At 34.2% G+C, this 22629-nt stretch overlaps 1 long non-coding RNA gene across 1 annotated transcript; it reads left to right on the plus strand.

Moving 5' to 3' along the window:
• Window positions 1–7699: 7699 nt before the first annotated feature.
• On the plus strand, window positions 7700–10375 carry LOC141705809 (uncharacterized). Its single transcript, XR_012568484.1, has 4 exons — window positions 7700–7832; window positions 8716–8858; window positions 9158–9203; window positions 10075–10375. It is a non-coding gene; the product is annotated as an uncharacterized LOC141705809 (long non-coding RNA).
• Window positions 10376–22629: the final 12254 nt, after the last annotated feature.

The raw sequence follows: 22629 nt of genomic DNA on the forward strand, positions 1-22629 counted from the left end.
TATTCGATTTGATTATGCTAAACACTGTATTCAACCCCCTTCTACAGTGTGTGTGACCTAACAAGTGGTATCAGAGCTATCTGTTAACACACAAACGGTTTAAGATCCAAAAACAATCATGTCTGAAGAAGAAACTCCAACCAAGCCCACCAAAACTGAAGAACCTCCAAAAACCATAACCCATAGTCGATATGAGACTATAAGAGTTCCCATGCTGAAATAACATTCTGAGTATTCCATATGGAAAGTGAAGATGGCTATGTTTCTGAAAGCTACAGATCCAAAATATCTCGACAGGATTAATGAAGGACCACATATGCCAACCAAACTCTCTGTGGAAGTTGCAGGTCAGCTAGCAAAGTCTGTACCAAAGGAGAAAAGTGATTACACTGTTGAAGATATCTCATCGATTGCAAGGGATTCAAAGGTAAGACACTTGCTGCATAATGCCATTGATAATGTCATGTCAAAAAGGGTAATTCAATGCAAGACTACAAAAGAGATATGGGATGCTTTGGAAACAAGGTGTCAGGGAACTGATTCAATCAAGAAGAATAGGAAGACTATACTCACTCATAATTTGTTGAGTAGTGGAAACTGGAAAGAGGGCTTAGGTTATGGAGATGATAAGAACAGTAAGAGAACTGTAGAAACTGAGCCTATAGTTGTTAAACAAAAACCAAAGGTAAATCCTGTTAAGTTTGTAACTGCAAAGTCTGATATTGAGAAATCAGAAGTTAAGGAGGAAGTAACTTCTGACAAACCTAAACAGGATAAGCCAAATGAAGTCAACATAGGCTTAATGACTAAGAAGCAGCTTAAACATAAGCTGAAAGATGTTAAGAATGTAAACAAGGTAAAGCCACCTAGGAAAAATAGGAATGGAAAGGAAGGCGTGAACAAAAGTAACAATTATAAGCCTGTTTCTAATGCTCCTAGAAAAACATGTCATAACTGTGGAAACTCTAACCATCTGGCTTCTTTTTGCAGGAAGAATAAGAACATAAACTCCTTACCTTCAAAGTCAGGAGTTAAGAGTCAGTCTGTTAGATATAAGCCACAAAATCCTTATTTTCATTGTGGTAGTTTATGGCATTCCATTTATAATTGTAAGGAATATCATAGTTTGTACTATGATTATTATCAAATAAAACCTGCTGTAAAGAAAGTTAGCATTATTCCTTCTAGTATAAGTTCTGATGCAAAGTCTGATATTGCAAATTCTGATAAGAAAACTGTTAACATAAACTCTGATGCTAAATCCGCTGCAAATGTTAACAAACTTAAAAAGGCCAAAGGATCCAAGAAAGTCTGGGTCCTTGAAACTAATCATTAGTGGTCTTTGTGATTGCAGGGCAACAAGAAAAATATCTTAGTTCTGGAGAGTGGATATTCAGGGCATATGACTGAAAATAAAGCCCCGCTATCAGCTTTGTGGAGAAAGCTGGCCCAGGTGTTTTTTATGGAGATGGAAACATTGGAAAAACTTTGGGATATGACAATATCAATCTTGGGAATGTCATCATTAAAAAAGTAGCTCTGGTCTCGGACTTAAATACAATCTGCTGAGTGTGAGTCAAATCTGTAACATAGGTTATCATGTGGATTTCTTTGAAAAACAATGTGAAGTTGTAAGCAAATCTACAGGAAAAGTTGTACTGAAAGGATATATGCATGGTAACATTTATGAAGCCAAGCTTTCAACAAGTACTGATGGTTCTGCAATCTGTCTGTTGAGTAGAGCATCAATTGAAGAAAGCTGGGATTGGCACAAGAAACTCTCTCATTTAAATTTTAACAATATAAATGAACTAGTCAAGAAAGATCTTGTGAGAGGACTGCCAAAATCAGTATTTGCTCCTGATGGCCTTTGTGATTCAAGTCAGAAGGCAAAACAAAGAAAATCTTCATTCAAGAGCAAGACTGAATCATCAATTCTTGAGCCTTATCACCTACTACATGTTGATCTATTTGGTCCAGTGAATGTCATGTCTATTACAAAGAAGAAATATGCTATGGTCATAGTGGATGAGTTCACCAGATACACATGGGTGTATTTCTTGCACACAAAAGTGAAACTGCATCTCTCTTGATTGATCATGTCAAGCAACTGGATAAATTGGTCAAAGATTCAGTGAAGATAATAAGAAGTGATAATGGTACTGAGTTCAAGAATTTGATAATGGAAGAGTTCTGCAAAAACCATGGAATAAAGAAGGAATTTTCTGCTCCTGGAACTCCACAGCAAAATGGAGTTGTTGAAAGAAAGAATAGAACTCTTATTGAAGTTGCACGAACTATGCTTGATGAAGTAAAGTTGCCAACCTACTTTTGGGCTGAAGCTATGCAGACTGCTTGTTTTACTTAGAATTCAACACTTATCAACAAGCATGGAAAAACACCATATGAGATGGTGAAGAAAAAGAAGCCAAATCTGAAGTATTTTCATGTATTTGGATGCAAGTGTTTTGTTTTTAAGACTCATCCCGAACAACTATCTAAATTTGATCTAAAAGCTGATGAAGAAATTTTTGTTGGATATCCACTCTCTACAAAAGCCTTCAGAGTCTACAATTTAAGAACAAGAGTTGTCATGGAATCTATCAATGTCTCTTTTGATGATAAGAAGATTACTGGACTTGAAGATTTCAATGATCATGATCAGCTGAGATTTGAAAATGAAGCTTTAAATTTTGATTCTGTAACTCCTAACAGTCTAAAACCTGATACTGTAAACTCTGATGGATTAAACTCTGATGTCATTGAAACTGTGGTGACTACGCCAAAAGAAGATGCACCTGTGCATGGGGAGCATACTGAAGATACAACCACATCTCAAGAAGCATCAGAATCTACAACAAGGCTCTTCAAGTTCTGATTTGTCAAGTTCTGATGGGCCAAGTTCTGATAATTCTGGAAACTCATGTTCTGATATTTCTGGAAACTCAAATTCTGAAGGATCCAACTCAGAGAGCATAAATTCAGGGGGAGCATCAGAAAATGTTGACGGAGACAGCATGGATCATGGGGAAGCATCCAGTTCTAGAGAAAACCTTTCATCTACAAGGAAGTGGACTAAAGCACATACACCTGACTTAATTATTGGAAATCCTGATGCAGGTGTCAGAACTAGAACAGCTACATCAAATGAATGTCTCTATCACTCTTTTCTTTCTCAGACTGAACCAAAGAAAGTGGAAGAAGCTCTTCAAGATGCTGATTGGGTGTAGGCAATGCAAGAAGAGTTAAATGAATTTGAAGAAATAAATTCTGGACCCTAGTGCCAAGACCAAAGAACAGGTCTGTTGTTGGGACAAAGTGGGTGTTCAGAAACAAAACTGACAGTGATGACATAATTACAAGGAACAAAGCAAGGCTGGTTGCAAAAGGATACTTTCAACAGGAGGGAATTGATTATGATGAAACATTTGCACCAGTTGCTAGATTGGAACCCATAAGGATATTTTTGGCTTATGCTGCTCACAAGAAGTTTAAAGTCTTTCAAATGGATGTGAAAAGTGCTTTTCTCAATGGAGAATTGGAAGAAGAGGTATATGTTGAACAACCTCCAGGCTTTGTAGATCCCAAATTTCCCAATCATGTCTACAGGTTTGATAAAACACTTTATGGCCTTAAGCAAACTCCAAGAGCATGGTATGAGATATTAGCTCAGTTTCTTCTGGAAAGTGGATTTAACAGAGGGACTATTGACAAAATATTTTTCTACCTCAACCATGAAAAGGACTTACTTTTGGTGCAGATATATGTTGATGATATCATTTTTGGTTCTACAAATGACAGACTTTGTAAGAAGTTTGCCAAGCTAATGCAGTCAAAATATCAAATGAGTATGATGGGAGAACTTAACTATTTTATGGGCCTTCAGGTCAAGAAGAATAAAGAAGGAACTTTTATTTGTCAATCTAAGTACACCAGAAATTTGTTGAAGAAATTTGGAATGCAGGATTGTTCAAGTGCATCCACTCCTATGGCCACTGCAACTAAGTTGGATAAGGATACTGGTAAATCAGTAGATATTACTGATTACAGAGGTATGATTGGCTCTCTACTCTATCTAACTGCAAGTAGACCTGATATCATGTATGCTACCTGTCTTTGTGCAAGATTTCAAGCAGATCCAAGAGAACCTCACTTAACAGCCGTGAAAAGAATTTTTAAGTACCTTAAGGGTACAGCTAATCTGGGATTGTGGTATCCTAGAGAATCAGACTTTAAGCTAGTAGGTTACTCAGATGCAGATTTTGCAGGATACAAAATTGACAGGAAAATCACAAGTGGAAGCTGCCAATTTCTTGGAGGCAGATTGGAAATGCAAATCTATTCAGACACTGAAAGGAAAGGATGATGGAAATGATGACCTGGGAAACTCTAACAAGGGTAGAGGTCAAGGTCAAGGCAAAGGATTTTCATCAAGTAAAGCTAGAATTACAAGTCAAGGAACAAGTTCTGATATTGGGAGAAGAATAAGTTCTGATACTGGTAAAAGGATAAGTTCTGGTGAACATCTGGAACTTGATGAAGAAATTTCAAAGCAGTTATTTCTTAAAGAAAATCCAGGAATGGACTTTGAAAGTCTAAAGGAAGAATAAGCTAGACTCAAAGCAGAAGGTGTCAAGACAAAATCTAAAGCTTCTGTTGTTGAAAAGAAATTTCCAAAGCCTATGGGTATTGTGATAAAGGAAAGAACAAGTTCTGAGGCAACCAAAGTCAAATCACAAGTGGAAATTGATCCAAGGTCCAAGGGCAAAGAAAAAGTTGATAAACCTGTAAAGGTTTATATGCCAGTCATGGATGAAGAAATAATTGATGATGAAGAAGATGCCAATCTTACTCTGATGCAAAAAAAGATTTTTCAAACAACCTCTGACATGGCTCATGTTGTTCAGAGTCAAGATATAGTAAGTTCTAATATGACAATGAAGCAAGCAACCTCTGACATAGCTCAAGTTGGCTTGATATCAGAAGATAAGGAAAAGGAAACCTCTGACATTGCTCATGTTAAACCTTCAAAGATACTCCTACCAGGATTCACCAAAGCTAAACAGACTAAACCTTTGAAGACTGCAACAAGTGGTTTTGAAGCAAGAGTTGTTACAGGAAAGGAAGCAAGAGATGAATCTGGGTTGGGTAGTTCTGATGAAAGAAGAGTACATAACACTACCAATGATCTGTGGTTAATTGGCCACCTGATCTTCCACCCGAGGAGGGTGATCTTTCTGACAACTAGGTATGCTTGAAATCCTTATTATTACCTTCAATGAGGACATTGAAAATTTTAAGTTTGGGGGTGATAATATAAGGATTAGTAGTGTGTGTGTGTGTGTCCATATAGATTCATATAGACTTATATTGCATGTTTAGTTGTAGTTCATTCATATTTTTGCATGATTATTTATTTAGGACATATTTGTTTGCATTTTTGTTTGTGTTATTATGTGAGTCCATGTGGTTGCGCATGCATATAACATGATCCCTTAGGTTGAGCTATTTCTGATTGATTGGTTGATGTTGATGTGAGTATAGTGATTACGAATAGAGGGATGTTCAAGCCCTAATAAATTGATTTGCATATTAGAAACAATTTTTTTTCACAAAGTCTTATAGGATTGCTTTAGAGCTAGATCATGATCATACTTGTTTGTTGTTGAGATTTAATCACTTGGTTATATTTAGAATTTGTGATATTCTCGTAATGACGTAAAAACACTGATTTTTTATTTGGAGAAAAACTTGGATTTCATTGCTAGTTGTGAATAAGGCTAGGCGTCAAATGGCTAGTAGCCGGATCATATTTTATGAGTAGTATAGGGTTGAATGAGATGGAGCGAAACACACTCATTCAGAAATTGTTGAAAAAAAAGAAAAAAAAAAAGAAAAGAGAAAAAAAATATGTGTTATGCATAATTGATCAAGATTGATCTCTTTAATACTCGAGTTATTAAGTTCTAGGGGACTTTGTGCCTAATGACCTAAGGCTTTTATAGTCCGGGATTCGCTAACCTAACGCTCGTTACATGGATATTATTGTACAAGTCTTTTGGGACCTCATTCATTGCACGGTCAAATAGGCATCTTTGTTATGTGTTCAATAATAGCATGAATCCCTGTATAACTCTAGTTGAAATAAGGTGTTGTGAGTCATTATGTGCTTAACATCTATTTTGTTTATAAACTTGTGATTGTTTTTATGATAAGATAGGTATGGTTATTGATCTAGTTTCAAGAGTATATCTGTTAAACATCCACACACGCACGTTCTAGGTTGTGAGTTGGTTTGTGAGGTTTATTCGAATTCTGTTTTAAAGTAATTGCATTCTTAGAGGCATTCGCTTGTTGGTTTGTTATGGTTATTCCGAGGGGATCGATTGCATTATCATTTAGTTGCATTCACGTAGTTGCATTCATGCATTAGGTTTGTTTTGTAATTTTGAGTCTGTTTTATTTAGTATAATCTCTTAGTTTAATCAAAACCCAATTTGTTATTTGTCTTAGCATTGAACGACAGCCATATCATTGTTGCATAAGTGCATAAATTGAATTAACCTAAACCAGTCTCTGTGGGAACGAACTAGAAAGAATTATATATTACTTACGAACACGTATACTGTTAGATATATTTGATAATGTCATGTATAATATGATTTGTGTTTAGTTTTCAGATCTTACTTAACAGGACAAATCAGTTCTTAACTGGAAATCAGCACTTATACTGAAGACAGAACTTAAGATATCAGAACTTAAGTTATCAGAACTTAAGTGATCAGAAGATATTTATCAGGAGATAATATCAGGACTTAAGATGACTTTCAGATAAGACAGGCGGCTGATTGAAAGGAAAGAAGATCGAGACTAAGACATAAAGAATTATGCATGAAGAAAGAATTTTATGAAGAATAGAATACTTGGAAGAAAAGATAACTAGTTGATATATTCTAGGAAGCAAAATTATATTCCATATCAATTAGAATTTATCTTGTAAATGTGTAGTATATAAACACAGGCATATGGTTTACACTATAAGTGTTATCATTATCGAAGTTATTATTCTTTGTAACCCTAGCAGCTCTCGTGATAATTTGTTCATCACTAAGAGAGGACAGTTCCATATTGTAACAGAGTTTATTGTGTTGAATAAAATCTATTTTCTGTTACTTGAGTTCTTATATTCGATTTTGATCATGCTAAACACTGTATTCAACCCCCTTCTACAGTGTGTGTGACCTAACATATACTTGCATATAATTTTAGCGCGTGTTTTCTCCCTAACAGTGAGAAATGCACCTGTGACGTGGAACAAAAATTTCTCAAGAAACAGCAAGAACAGAGATTACTGCAGTTTTTACTTAAACTGAATGATAAGTATAGTGCTGTGAGAAGATATATAATGCTGATGCAGCCCTTACCTACTATATATCAGGCTTATAGACTTGTGGCACATAAGGATAATCATAAAGACTTGTCTCAACTTTCATTGAATGCTGAAACTGTAACATTTGTTGCAGAAATGAGGAATTATGAAATGCATAATTCTCAGAAATCTTTTGGATCCAATAGTGTCCAAAATTTCGAGAGACCTACAACTGGTGGCAACTATAACTTCAGGCCTTTATTTTCTCATAATACTGGATCTTCATCTATATATATCTATATAAAGAAAAATCACGAGAGGTTGACGTACCTCCTCCAAATTGTGTTATTCTGTGTTTCTTTTTTCTCTGCCTTCCTAATATTTCAATGAAATTGAAGAGCCCAACTCTTAATTGCTCCACTTCGATTATAAATTTGCAAAGACCTTTGGAACAATATTTTGGGTGAGTTATACATTTAACGTGTGTAAACTATTGTACCACATTCTATCAAATCAGATTGTATTGCTAAGAAAAAATCTGAATCACTGTGTTCTTCAAACACATGGCTTGATTCGTCTTCGTCGTGCAGATTATATGTGTGATTACTTTTGCCTTCTTTGAGATTTATAACTGTGTGTTATACGTATACTATTTTGATGTATTGATGTATATGTTATGTTATTTGATATTGATTCTTATTATCATAGTACTGACTCTTTTTTCAAGCCACTTTTATATCAATAGTATGCATGTGTTTGCACTTCTCAGGAAGTAAGCAGGTACAATATTCATGCTATCATAATAATTATTTTCAGTTTTTTTAATATTTAAGCTCACATATTAATCTTTTGGGGTATATATTGATCTATGTAGTGTATTAATTAGGGAAAACATTCGGATTCTTTGTGCCTCTCATTTGATGCAGCTCAAACATTTTTAAGAAATGATATGCAAGCTTTATTTTGCAACTTTTAATGAGAATCAATAGGTATTTAAGTTTTTCATTCTTCACTATTTTCATAATATAGGCTGTTAATTCTGGATAGATTTATTCTTTTTTTTTATGTTGTGTATGTGTTTGATTATGTTTATGTGATGAATTAATGAATGGATATAATGTATAGAGGGTGTTTTCTATACAAAACAAGGATTAAAATCTTGTCGACACCCCGATATCAATGTCTCGAATCTACAAATGATTAAGCTAATGCATAGCTTTAAGTCGAGAGAGAATGCGTCTTAGACATTTGCTTGGATGCATTACGATTGGTACCTTACCAAATTATCAATAAAGGGAATGAGTTTCTTATGATTATCTCAATCTCACATCCAATTTTTTCCGCAGACTCTGATGAAGGTTATCCAGGTTTGAGGGAAAAACACCTAGGTTTGGTGGCAGGGATGGGTATAGAGGTGGTCAGAAAGGTCCTCCTGCTGAATTTGGCATTAAAAAGGAGGAGCTCCTGCAGATTACCAGCCTGCATTTAGGTTAATTATGATTTCCCCTGGTTATATTTTTGTCAAACCGATTTTTAGGCTACTTATTATTGTCTTATATGTTAAGTTGTAATTCATTTTTGTTTAAGGTCAAAATGTGCACCAAATTCTGAACATGATCTTAAATTCAAGTTTTCACTGCTCCTTGATTTAGTATTAGGATATGTTATTAATATTTTTGCTTCATCATATTTAATGGTTATATCCTTGATGTAATTGAATTTCTTTTCCCTCAACTTTAAGTGTGTTCCACTTGATGTTTATGGAAATTTGATTCTTCTTTTATATAGGATCTCTCTGGACATTTTTAAAGTACCCTTTGTTGGTTCTATAAAGGTAAGTATTTAGTATGATTTTTATGACTTTTTTGCAACAATTTTATAGAGTAAATTTGTTTATAATTAATTTAGCATTTGTTTCCCATGTATATGTTTTTTATGTGCCAATCTAAAATATATGAAAGTAGCAAGCTCCTGGAAAGTGTTTGATTACCAAGATAAAGTATTAATATAAAATATGAATGCTTCATGAGATCTAACTCCTCTAGAATAACAGATTATGTTGCAAAAACACAACATCGACCCAAGACTCTTAGCTTAAAGTCGCACTGGGCTCAATTTTTGCCTCAAATTAAAGGAATATTTGTAATTCACATCCATTTATCAGTGTGTGTGTGTGTTTGTTGTTAACAAATAAAATTTAAAATCTCAACAGAAATATTATATTTTTTCTTTAATCAGCCGAGCTTATGTATTTAAATATTATATGTATGATTTACAACTAATTTTGAATAATGATGAAGGAAATTGACAGTCCTTGTGAGTGATTAAGCCATTGCATGATTAGCTTTATGATTTCCAACATTTACATTGAGTGCAGGTACACTTGAATATTAGCATATGATGTGCAAGCCGGAAGTCTAGATTCAAAAGGAAACATTATTAGTAAAAAAGAGAGTTCAAGTGATAGAAATGTGCTTTAGTGAATAAGATAATTCCAAGTGATAGAGATGTGGCAAACTATTATAAAGATTTTAGGTTTCGTGTTAAATCTATTTATAAAGCCAATTTTATGTGTAATATAACTAACAGTGCGGTTGGCTATTTGATATGATTCTCCAAGTTTTTCGTGAGATTCAACAGAGTAACTATTTCAAACCATTGCTCATTAGGTACTTGTAGATGTATTTACACACTTTTTAATGCAGGTACAAATAGATGGCTTGAAAATCAACCTTCTGGATGCTGCTATATAAGACAAGGCACTAGCAGAGTCAAAACGAAAAGCGAGTTTATGCACTTGTGTAGTTTTTTTGAGTGGCTTTATTTGTGGGGAGCAGGAAGTTAGTTTAATTGTAATGATGTGGTGCATATTTTTGGTTTATGCAGGCGTTAATAAGTTTTTTTTAATTTTTTGGCGATGGTTGTGCTGCACAACTTTTGACTTTTGATATGTATGCTACTGGATTTTGTTTTGATTTTTTATACGTAGACCAACAATTTTTTGTACGTAAAAAGTTTATTAGGCTATTTTGTCTTATAATTCTTAGATTTTTATATGCTTTTAATAAGTTGTAATTTTGTATCAGGATCTGGGTCATTTGATAATACGAGTCCATTTGAAGATTCAAAACTCAAATTGTATGCCTTGCTGGTGAAACCCAAGCAGTTGAAAATTTGTGCACCCAGTTATGTGCTAGGGTGCTATGAGAATATATGTCCAGCATCTCATTTCTCGGAAAAGTTCATAATTTAGTTGTTCAGCTCACTTTTAAACACCATTGTTTTCAACTGCGCGAAGCGCGGTTTGTTCAACTAGTTTTCTCATAATGCTGGATTTTCATTTCCTCATAATGTTGGATCAAAAAGGCCATCTAAACCAAGGGCCAATTATTTTTGCACCCACTTTAAAGTGAAAGGTCATAGTATTGATAGGTATTATTTCCATATTCATGGATTTCCTCCTGGGTTCAAAGGGCTCAAGGACAGAAAATATAGGTCTACTGCTGCAACAATCATATTTCAATATTATTCTGTTGTTGATCAAGATTCTTCTCAGATGATTCCAACTAATAACTCTGTCAGTTCTTTACATGTTTCACCTAGAGCTCTCACTGATGATCAATACTCTCAACTCTTGGATTTCCTCAACAAGCAGTTTCTCTTAGCCAACCAATCTGATGTTAATATTTTTATTCATGCACTCTTAGCAGGTAACATATGTCTAATGAGTATTTCAAAATCAAGTTGAATTATAGATAGTCGTGCCACTGACCATATATGTCCAGATTTGAGATTTTTTATGGATTTTGGACCTGTTACTAATTTTGCTAAACATATTACAATTTCAATAGTAGTCAAATCCCTGTTAAGCATAAGGGACAGTAAGACTAAATGATAACATCATTATGAAATATATTCTTCATGTCCCTGAATTTCAATTTCACCCCATCTCAGTTATAAAATATAAAAACATATATCCTGTAAAGTGATATTTTATGATGACAAATGCCTCTTACGGGTTCATTCTCAAAGAGAACATCTGATGCTTCTTGGTAAACTGAGTGATGGACTCTACACTGTTACTACTGTTATGCTATCTATTGTCTCTTCTTACACCAGGAATATTTGCACTACTTTTACTTCACACAGTTCTACTGATACTCATTTGTGGCATATGAGGCTTGGCCACTTGTCTATTCTCAACTGAAGCTTATTAAACCTAAATGCAGTACTTTAACTCCTATTATTAGCCAAATTTGTCCAGAAGCTAGGTAAAGTAGACAACCATTTCCTCATAGCTCTATTAAAACTTCTAAAGTGCTTGAATTGTTGCATATTGATGTAGGAGGTCGTTATAGGACTAAGACACATACAAATTATAGTTTTTTCTTGACTATTGTAGACGATTTTACTCGTTATACATGGGTACATTTGCTGAGCCAGCTGCATGTAAAGAAAATGGACCACTTTCCATTAATAAGTTAAGAGATAGTGAATTTAGAAAGTGTTAATATGTAGAGTAGTGCATGTTAGGCCTTTAATGAACTGTAGAGGGGGCTGAATACAGTTAATACAATCAATTCGACAAAACTTTAACATAATCAACAGTTTTTATATTAACAGATAAAAACTGATTACAAACGTAATCTCTCGAAAGGATGAACAATTATTCTTGAGAGCTGCTAGGTTATGCGAAAGATATAACAATGTTCGCAATGCTTATAGCATGAACCTAATATGTGCTTTATATAGAGCACAACTACATAATGTATAAAGAATCCTATTCTATTAACAAGGAAACCTAATACAATGCTTTTAAGATAAATTCCTTCACCGCCTTGAGTTCCTGTTTCCTTCTCCTTATCGAAGATCAACTGATGTGATAAATAATGATTATATCATCCGTTGATATCATCATCCATCGATATCATCATCCGTTGATATCATCATCATCCATTGATATATAAGTTTTGATGTGAACTTTTAATAGTTTTTACTTGATATCATCAATTGCTTCTAACAATCTCCCCCAACTTGTTCATTATGGAAATATGGACAAGTTCCAATTGATGATGTCAAATCTATCTAAATGCAGGAATCAAGTATGTATATTTAATCTTGCTTTAGTGAATATCAGCCTTTACTCTTCATTCTGAACTCTAAACAGTCTGGAAAATCTTCAAGAAACTTCCTCAGCACATTCTCTTCCATTACATCCAAATACCATTGCATCCTCTGTTTATGTTCCCTCAGTTCATCTGTTGATTCATCATTCTGATAGACGGCAGCCCTGAGATAATGTAACTTTGAATTTCCAAGAGATAGATCATCCAGCTCCAGAAACCCAATTTTCTTTCCATTAGGATTAAAGGTTAAAACTTTAGTTCATAGACTCATTTCTATCTTGGCTCATCCAATAGGCATATCAATAGCATATTTAGATTGATCAATATACTTTGGAATGTAGTTAGATTTATAAGAAATTCCTCTCTGTTTTAACTGTATCGAGTTCTTTATGAATGCAGACCATCTGGCAGTTACCGGATTAGTTACCTTGAGAATTGTAGCAATAAGTTCCAATTCCTGTCATGGTTTGTCTCTTAAATGTTCTTGATTCAACCTTAAACTTCTCCCAAACTCCAGAAAATAGATTGTTTTCTCTTTAATATGATCAATAACAATTTGCACTAATATGATCTTCTGTAAGTCTTCAAGCATTACATTATCTCCAATTTCTGTAAAATAAGAATGCTTTCTTAGAGTCAAAGCATCTCCAACAAATGGATCATCAGCATTTGATCTTCCAAGACCATTTGTGAAACTTCCACTATAAATCTTCTTTAATGTTTCAGAAGAATCTCTTCTAGGTGCTGGTTTCTTGCTTCCCCATGGTAGCTTCTTCTTTTCTTCAAAAGTAAGTTCTGGCTTATCAGAGACTATGTCTTCAGAATTAGAATTTGATAAATCTGCTTGAATTGAGTTTAAGAAATCAACAACATGAGTAGAATTAGAGGTTGTGATTGGTTGAATAACAACTTCTTTAACTTGAGAAATCTCAGAGGTTAATTTCAGTTTATCAGCCCAGTCAACTCCATAAATCTTCCTTCTTTGATGAATTTGGCTGATTTCTTCTTCTTCACTATTTTCTTCAGTATCATAAGCTTGAACTATTGTATAGATTGGATCTATCAGTATTTGAGATTTAGTTTCCTTAGATACTGATTTCTTCTTTGCAACAGCTTTGGCTCTAGGCTTTGAAATCTTTGACTTCACTCATATCTTCTCTTTTCCTTTAAGCTTCTTGTCAGCAGTTAAAATAACTTGTGATCTGAGAGATCTTTCATCTTTTTCCTGACTGATTTCCCTTATAACTATACCTCTGGTTGGTCTGTTAGAAGAATCATCTTCACAAATTACTTTCGAGATAACAACAATATCAACATTTGCTGTCTACATGGAATTCTTGAAGTCTTCCTCCATTTGCCTTAGCTGTTCAAGATCAACTCTAGGATTGTCTTTTTCAAAGATTCTTCTACTCACCTCAGAGTCAAATACTTGAATCTTTGGATCCTTATCGAACAGAGTTGTCTTCCTTCCTTTTACTTTCAGATTTTGAAGATATTGACTTGCTTCAGCACCAGCTTCTATCTCCAGAATACCTTGGTCTTCATTAGCAGAATTTATGACTTGTAAAGATTGTTGCATATTTGTAGTCACAGTTAAATATTTAACTCTTTTTTCATTCCTCTTACTCTCTCCATATTGTCTAGATTGAAATCTAGTGATTTCTTTAGATGAACCACTAACTCCAACTAGCTCTTCACCTCTTCTCCTTTCACTATCCTTTAGTCCCTCCTTATCACTTCCATCAGGATTTTCATCATCAGTATTCATCAATGTCAGCTGTTTGCATTTAAATTTAACAATTTTCTCCCCCTTTTTGGCATCATCACCAAGCAGTAGAGAAAGAATCAGCTCCATTGAATTTTGTACTTCTGTAAGTTGATCAGACAGTTGAGCTTGTTTAGCTTCCAATCTAGCTTGACTGGCTTCAATTGCAGTTTTCCTGATAACTATTGGTGCAATTTGTTTCTAAATTACCTGATGAGTAATCAGCCTTGAAGCAATCAATGATTCTTTGATTTGATTGATTTAAGAAGTAGTTGCTTCTTGAGCTGTATGTAGGGATCTGACAACTAAAGTTGATGCTTTTAGATGATTCAACATATTATGATCTTTAATCTTTTGTTCTGATGTTTCCAGATGTGCAACAACTTTTGTTCTGGAAATAGGATATGTATCATCTTTCTAATGAGCATTCCAGAGATTATCAAAATAATCCTTGTCCTTCTTAGCATCTAACTCTTTCATTTTCTGTTGTCTCACATGCATAGGCATATCTTCAGGGAAGAAAAGATCATCCTCATGATCAATAACAACATTAGAAATATTAGCTTCTTCACCATCATTAAATTCTTCAATAGCAACTGGATTCTGCACTAATTGCTAAACTTTATCACCATTCACTAGCTTCAGCATGTATAATAGAATTAAAAATTGGTGCAGTATGTAATCCAACAGTTTCAGAAGCTTCCACACCATCAACAGTTAACTCCACATCTTCAAGTATTGTAGATAAATGAATTGGAGCTTTGAAATTAACTTCTAGGATCTCAGTTCCTGTAGAATGCTGGGGTGATTCTGAAATTGATGAAGCTTTATGAATGGACTGTTGTGCGACTTCATCTTCAGCAACAACATGGATTTTCTTAGGTGATGGAAAAGTAGAGTAAATGGACTGTTTTTCAACAAAAACATGGATTCTCTCATGTGGTAGAATGGTAGAATGTATGGACTGCAAGAAAGTATCAGTACTTAGACTTGCAGGGAGATTAACAGCACTTAGTACATCATAGTATACTTGAGGTTCAACAGAATGTTATTCAACATCTGTTTCTTTAGTACTTTGTGCACCTGCAAACATATAACAAGTAAAACTTAATCTCTCTATTCTTTTAAAGTAGTCTCACTACTTCTCACACCACATATCTCATGACTTTTAATACTCAGAGCTTCCTCACAAGGATTACTAAATCCTATCTCTCATCTACCTCTCCTTTTTCTAGGAAGGATCCTGCCTCTCTTCAATTCTGTTTTTCTCTCAATCTTTTCACACATCTCACAAAAAAAGCTCAAAAAGATTGTCCTACAGAAATAAGAGGTGGCTAAAGAAGGGCGATATGTGGTCATACAAGTAGAGGTAGTCCTTAAATAAGGTCTAGAAGTAATCATACCAATATGATTTATATCAAAAAATAAATGTTGAAAAGACTAAATCAGTATTTAGAATAAATTCTGATAAAGTAATAACAATATTTATACCTTGTGAATCCGAAGTCACGATTAAATTCACAGTTAGTACTGTGGTTATGACCGTTGTTGTTCATCAATAATGAGAACCTCCATTTGAATGAGAGAGGATTTGATTAGGTTACTGTCATGTATTAATGATCTCAAACCTTGTTCTTCTTGCAAAGAACTAACACTTGAATGTGTTTACTGAAAAGCTCTCACAGAGTCTTCAGTAAAAACTGATGAAACCTCCGTGTCTCTGTTAGTATCATTAAGATCTACCTCAGCAAGTAGTCTCTAACCAACTAAATGTTGATTCTGAGTGGTGAGCATAACCCAAGAATTATATCACTTAATTTTTGGCAACATTTGAGTAATGGATTCAAGTGTTTCAGTTGTAAGAAGAAATTTAAGATATAAGATATGTAACTTTGTGTAACTTTAAGAAATGAGTGTGAACGACTTTCTTGAATAGAAAAAGAAAGTCTCAAAGGTATGTCTTGAATAGACATTTTAGATAGTCAAGTACACTCAAAAATGATAATCCTCATTGGTTAAGAATTAAATCTTTCATAAATTTCTTCTTTAACAACAATTACTTCCTGTAGTGTGCTCAATCTGTACTGAAGCGATCATATGAACTTAAACAGAGATTAGTTTCTTCAAATGCACTTTTAAAAACATCTGAAATTAAGCATGCAGTACTGATTTGGATATGAACAGTCAAAAACATTTAAGCACAAACAAGAAAGTAAACAAGTATTCACTTAACGAGTCAAAGAAAACAAAAATATTTTCATTAATTAAGAAGCAAAGTAGAAGATTCCATAGAATTTTAAACATAAAATCCTAAAATAATCTAACTACTCAGATTTCTTTTTCTTTTCATCTTCCAGCTTCTTCATCGACCTACGACGGAATATGCGTGACATCACCTGCAAGAGAAATTATATTCTCTTGCAATGCCAGCCATTCGAGGCGACGTTCTTCCTCGAGGCGGTGTTGCTCAGCCTCCTCAGCTCTTCTCATCTCTTCGAAGTGGACGTCCATTCTAAAGAGATGATGTGACTGAGTGTCATCCAAGTTAAGTCGATCACAAATCGACTGTGGAAGTTCAGATGGAAAATAATTTTGGCCTTTAAAGATTACTTTGAGATGAAATGGATTAAAATACAGCCTTTCATGTTCAAGAATGACAACTGGTCGATAAACTCCATGGGTAACAAAAACAATCAGTGGCCATAGATTCTGAATGAAAAATTTGAGTTTATTTGGAGTTTGTGAATGAAAAGGCAGTGAGATGTTTTGAAAGTGGAAGGTTTGTATTTATAGCAGAGGAGATAGAAACTGAAAAGACTCTTTGATTAACCAGGTAATAATTAACCATATACGAATACACGATTAGGCGTATCTAGGTAAACAAAAAGTAATCTCTCTCTTCAGATTCCTATTTCCAATATAAGTACTCAAGTATTACTAGATACTTACATCAGTAGCTAACCCATTTAAGTAATTAAAAGATATTCCACTAACTCACTGAATAATTAAAAATACTGGGTAACCATTTATTTCGAATAAATTCAAAATAATCAATGAAATATAACAGTCAATCGTGGTTTGACCATTATCAGTATTTTAAATACGACTATCAGGATTTATCAGTCAAAATTGGTTTGACCAATATCAGAAATTATCAACTACTGACATAATCTATTAGTCAAAGCAAGTTTAACTAATCACATAGCATGTACACAAGATCAGTAGTTCAACATGCAGTTTTCACATAAGATCATGGAAGATAATTGCATGTTATCATGACTTCAACATTTAGCACAATAATCAGTATCTAACAAGTACTGACACATAATAAGATACCATGCTTCAAAATATCAGCAGTCTTAATTATTCACCAATCTTATGAAAGTAGCTTCACAAAGAGGCTTGGTGAATATATCTTGTTAGGTCCCAATGTGTTTGTAGAAGGGGGGTTGAATACAAACAGTACCAAATAATCGAATAAATACGGAATAAAAAAAAGTGAAACAAAATTCAAGTTAAATAAAAATATTATTAAACTTGAAAGGTGTTACAACAACTGTATCGATTACAAGGTATTAATCTCAAATCAATTATCACAAATCTAGAATAAATTCGACATGAACTTTTTCTATTTTTGCAATAATTAGAATCAAATGCTAAACGCGATTTGAGATTAAGTTCTAGAGATTTTAATCCGCTAGATTGTTACACAAGAGCAAGATAAAGATTTCTAGTGGATTGGATTTAACTTTACAATCTAGAAATTTAATCTTGAAGTATGCAGATGAAAAGATGAAATATTTCTTCTTGTTTTTCTTTTCTGCTTTGTTCTTGACTTCTGTGTACTGGATTATTGAGAGGCTGCTTCTCTGCTTCTTTTTAATCAACAGCCGAATAGAATTGAATTGGCATGACAATCCTATAGCTGGCAAGACTTTCGGTAGGACAATGGATTGAACTAGCAAGACAATCTGAATGAACTAGCAAGACAATCCTTCTCCTAGTGTAACTTTCGGTGAGACTATTGAAAATGGCCTAGCATGACAATCGGTATGACAATCCTGATTGTCATGCTAGTTCATTTTCAATTGTCTTGCTGATTTAGTGCAGATTTTAATCCAATTTAAATTCTGAAAATTCCTAAAATTAATTCAGAATTAATTAATCAATTAATTTAATTAAGAAAATAAATTATATCTGCGCAAGTGTCAAAGTCAAGACATGAAGAAACGTCACGGAAGTTAGTCACTCATAAACCAGACAGTACATCGAGTGTCAACATTGAAGTGGTGGAATTGATTCATAATTTTCAGTGATTTTCAGAAGATCTGCAGAAGGATGGGTGCTGTTGAAGACTAGAATTAATTCTCTATTAATTAATTAAGTCATCTAATTTAATTAAGAAAATAAATTATATCTGCGAAGAATAATTTATTTATTAATTGAATTAATTGATTAATTAATTCTGAATTAATTGATTAATTAATTCTGAATTAATTTTAGGAATTTTCAGAATTTAAATTGGATTAAAATCTGCACTAAATCAGCAAGACAATTGAAAATGAACTAGCATGACAATCAGGATTGTCATACCAATTGTCATGCTAGGCCATTTTCAATAGTCTCACCGAAAGTTACACTAGGAGAAGGATTGTCTTGCTAGTTCATTCAGATTGTCTTGCTAGTTCAATCCATTGTCCTACCGAAAGTCTTGCCAGCTATAGGATTGTCATGCCAATTCAATTCTATTCGGCTGTTGATTAAAAAGAAGCAGAGAAGCAGCCTCTCAATACTCCAGTACACAGAAGTCAAGAACAAAGCAGAAAAGAAAAACAAGATGAAATATTTCATCTTTTCATCTGCATACTTCAAGATTAAATTTCTAGATTGTAAAGTTAAATCCAATCCACTAGAAATCTTTATCTTGCTCTTGTGTAACAATCTAGCGGATTAAAATCTCTAGAACTTAATCTCAAATCGCGTTTAGCATTTGATTCTAATTATTGCAAAAATAGAAAAAGTTCATGTCGAATTTATTCTAGATTTGTGATAATTGATTTGAGATTAATACCTTGTAATCGATACAGTTGTTGTAACACCTTTCAAGTTTAATAATATTTTTATTTAACTTGAATTTTGTTTCACTTTTTTTTATTCCGTATTTATTCGATTATTTGGTACTGTTTGTATTCAACCCCCCTTCTACAAACACATTGAGACCTAACATATCTGCTACTTTCTGATCTGTTGGAACAAATATCAATTCCACTGTACCTGCTTCCACATGTTCCCTTATGAAATGGTACCTGATGCTGATGTGTTTAGTCATTGAATGTTGAACTGGATTTTTCAGTCAGTGCAATAGCACTTTGATTATCACAATATATTGGAATAGAAGAATAGTCTAACCCATAATCCAGTAACTGATTCTTCAACCATAGAATATGAGCACACCAGCTTCCTACATCAATGTATTCTGCTTCTGCAGTTGATGTGGACATTGACTTTTTCTTCTTGATATACCAAGAAACCAATCTGCCACCAAGAAACTGACAGCTTCCAGAAGTGTTTTTCCTGTCTATTTTGCATCCTGCAAAATCAACATCTGAATATTCAATTAGCTTAAAGTCTGAATATCTAGGATACCATAATTCCAGATTCATGGTGCCTTTGAGATACTTAAAAATTCTTTTCACAACTAGTAGATGAGGTTCTCTAGGATCAGCTTGGAACCTTGCACAAAGACAGGTAGCATACATGATATCAGGTCTACTAGCAGTCAGATATATGAGTGAGCCAATCATACCTCTGTAGTTAGTTATATCTACTGAAGAACCAGTATTTAAATCTAACTTGGTTGCAGTGGCCATGGGAGTTGATCCAGTTGAGTAAATTTTGAGTAAATTCCTGGTATATTTGGATTGATTTATGAAGATCCCTTCATCAGTCCGTTTAACTTGTAACCCCAGAAAATAACTCAATTCTCCCATCATACTCATTTGATACCTGGACTGCATTAGCTTTGTAAATCTCTCACAAAGTTTATCACTAGTAGATCTAAAAATGATATCATCAACATATATCTGTACTAATAACAAGTCCTTACCATGGTATTTATAAAAGAGAGTTTTGTCAATTGTACCTCTTGTTAAACCACTCTCTAGCAGAAATATAGCAAGTATTTCATACCAGGCCCTTGGAGCTTGCTTAGTCCATAAAGTGCTTTATCCAGTAAGTATACATGATCTAATTCTTTGGATCAATGAACCCTGGAGGTTGTTCAACATAAACTTCCTCTTCGAGTTCTCTATTTAAAAATGTACTCTTTACATCCATTTGGAACACCTTAAACTTCTTGTGAGCATCATAGGCAATAAAGATTCTAATTGCCTCTAGCCTTGCAACTGGAGCAAATGTCTCATCATAATCAACGCCTTCTTGTTATGAATAACCCCTTGCAACCAGTCTTGCTTTATTCCTTGTGATAATGCCCTCACTGTCAGTTTTGTTTCTGAACACCAACTTTGTGCCAACGACCGATCTGTTCTTTGGTCTTGGCACAAGAGTCCAGACTTTGTTCCTTTCAAATTCATTGAGCTCCTCTTGCATTGTTGTAACCTAGTCGCATTGCTGTAACCTAGTCAATATCTTGCAGAGGTTCTTCAACCTTCTTAGGTTCAGTTTGAGATAGAAAAGAATGATAGAGACATTCGTTTTGAGTGACTTTTCTTGTTCTCACACCACTGTCAGGGTTTCCAATGATTAAGTCAGGTGTGTGTGACTTAGACCATTTTTTTGCAGATGGAAGTTGACTCCTTGAAGACGAACCTCCCCTTGATCCATGAACTCTATGTTATTTCTTTGATTAATACCACTATTATTTCCTGATGCTCCCCCTGAATTAGTGTTCACATTGTTATCAATATTTGACTCATCAGAGTTTAAGGAATATGAGTCTGATGATGTTTCACCTGATGTTTCACCTGATGTTTCACCTGATGTTTCTTGAGTAGAATCACTCGCAGTAGTCTCTGGATTTGAGTCATGTTGCTCCCCCTTAACATATACTTCAGTGTTAGAAGAATTTCCACTGTTCTGTGGAACACCAGAGCTTCGAGTGATATCAGGATTTACTATATCAGGGTCAGGATTTAAAAGTTTAGCATAAGGTACTTCATTTTCAAATCTCAGTTTGTCATGATCATCAGCATCTTTTAGAACTGTCATATTCTTGTCATCAAAAGATACTTGTATAGATTCCATGACTGTTCTTGTTCTCAGATTGTAAAATCTGAAGGCTTTTGGATATCCCACAAAAATTCCTTCATCAGCTTTTAGATCAAACTTGGTCAGCTGCTCCGGATGAGTTTTGAGAACAAAACACTTACAACCAAAAATATGAAAGTACTTCAAATTTGGCTTATTTTCCTTCACCATCTCAAATGGTGTTTTTCCATGCCTGTTGATCAATGTTGCATTTTGTGTAAAGCAAGCAGTCATCCCAAAAGTAGGTAGGAAATCTTGCTTCTTCTAACATGGTTCTCACAGCTTCTATAAGAGTTCTATTTTTTCTTTCAACAACTCCATTTTGTTGTGGAATTCCAGGATCATAAAACTCTTGTTTTATCTCCTTGAGTTTGCAGAACTCTTCCATAGAGCTATTCTTGAATTCGGTTCCATTATCACTTCTGATGATCTTCATTTTGTATGTTGATCCTTTTTCCAGCTCCCTCACATGATCAAGAAGAATGGATGGAGATTCATCCTTGGTGTGTAGAAAATACACCCATGTGTATCTTGTATATTCATCAACAATTACGAGTGCATACCTCTTCTTGGCAATTGACATACCATTCACTGGACCAAATAGATCAATATGAAGTAGATGATATGGTTCAAGAATGGAGGATTCAGTTTTACTCTTAAAAGATGTTTTCCTTTACTTGACTTTCTAGCATGAATCACATAAGTCATCAGGAGTAAACACTGCATTGGGTAATCCTCTCACAAGATCTTTCCTCACAAGCTCATTGATATAAATTAAAGTTGAGGTGAGAAAGTCTTTTATGCCAGTTCCAACTGTCTTCCACATATGCTCTACTCAGTAGACAAACTTCTGAATCATCAACACTTGTGGAGACCCTGGCTTCATATAAACTACCATGTCTTACACCAGTCATTGCAATCTTGTCATCAGACTTACTGAAAATTTCACAATGCTCCTCATAAAAATTGACATGGTAACCTCTGTCACAGATTTGACTCACACAGATCAGATTATGCTTGAGTCCTGCAACTAGAGCTATATTTTCAATGATGACATTTCCAATTTTGATTTTTTCATATCCCAAGATTTTTTCTAAGTTGCC

This window comes from Apium graveolens, chromosome 2, assembly GCF_009905375.1.
Source record: "Apium graveolens cultivar Ventura chromosome 2, ASM990537v1, whole genome shotgun sequence".
NCBI lineage: Eukaryota > Viridiplantae > Streptophyta > Magnoliopsida > Apiales > Apiaceae > Apium > Apium graveolens.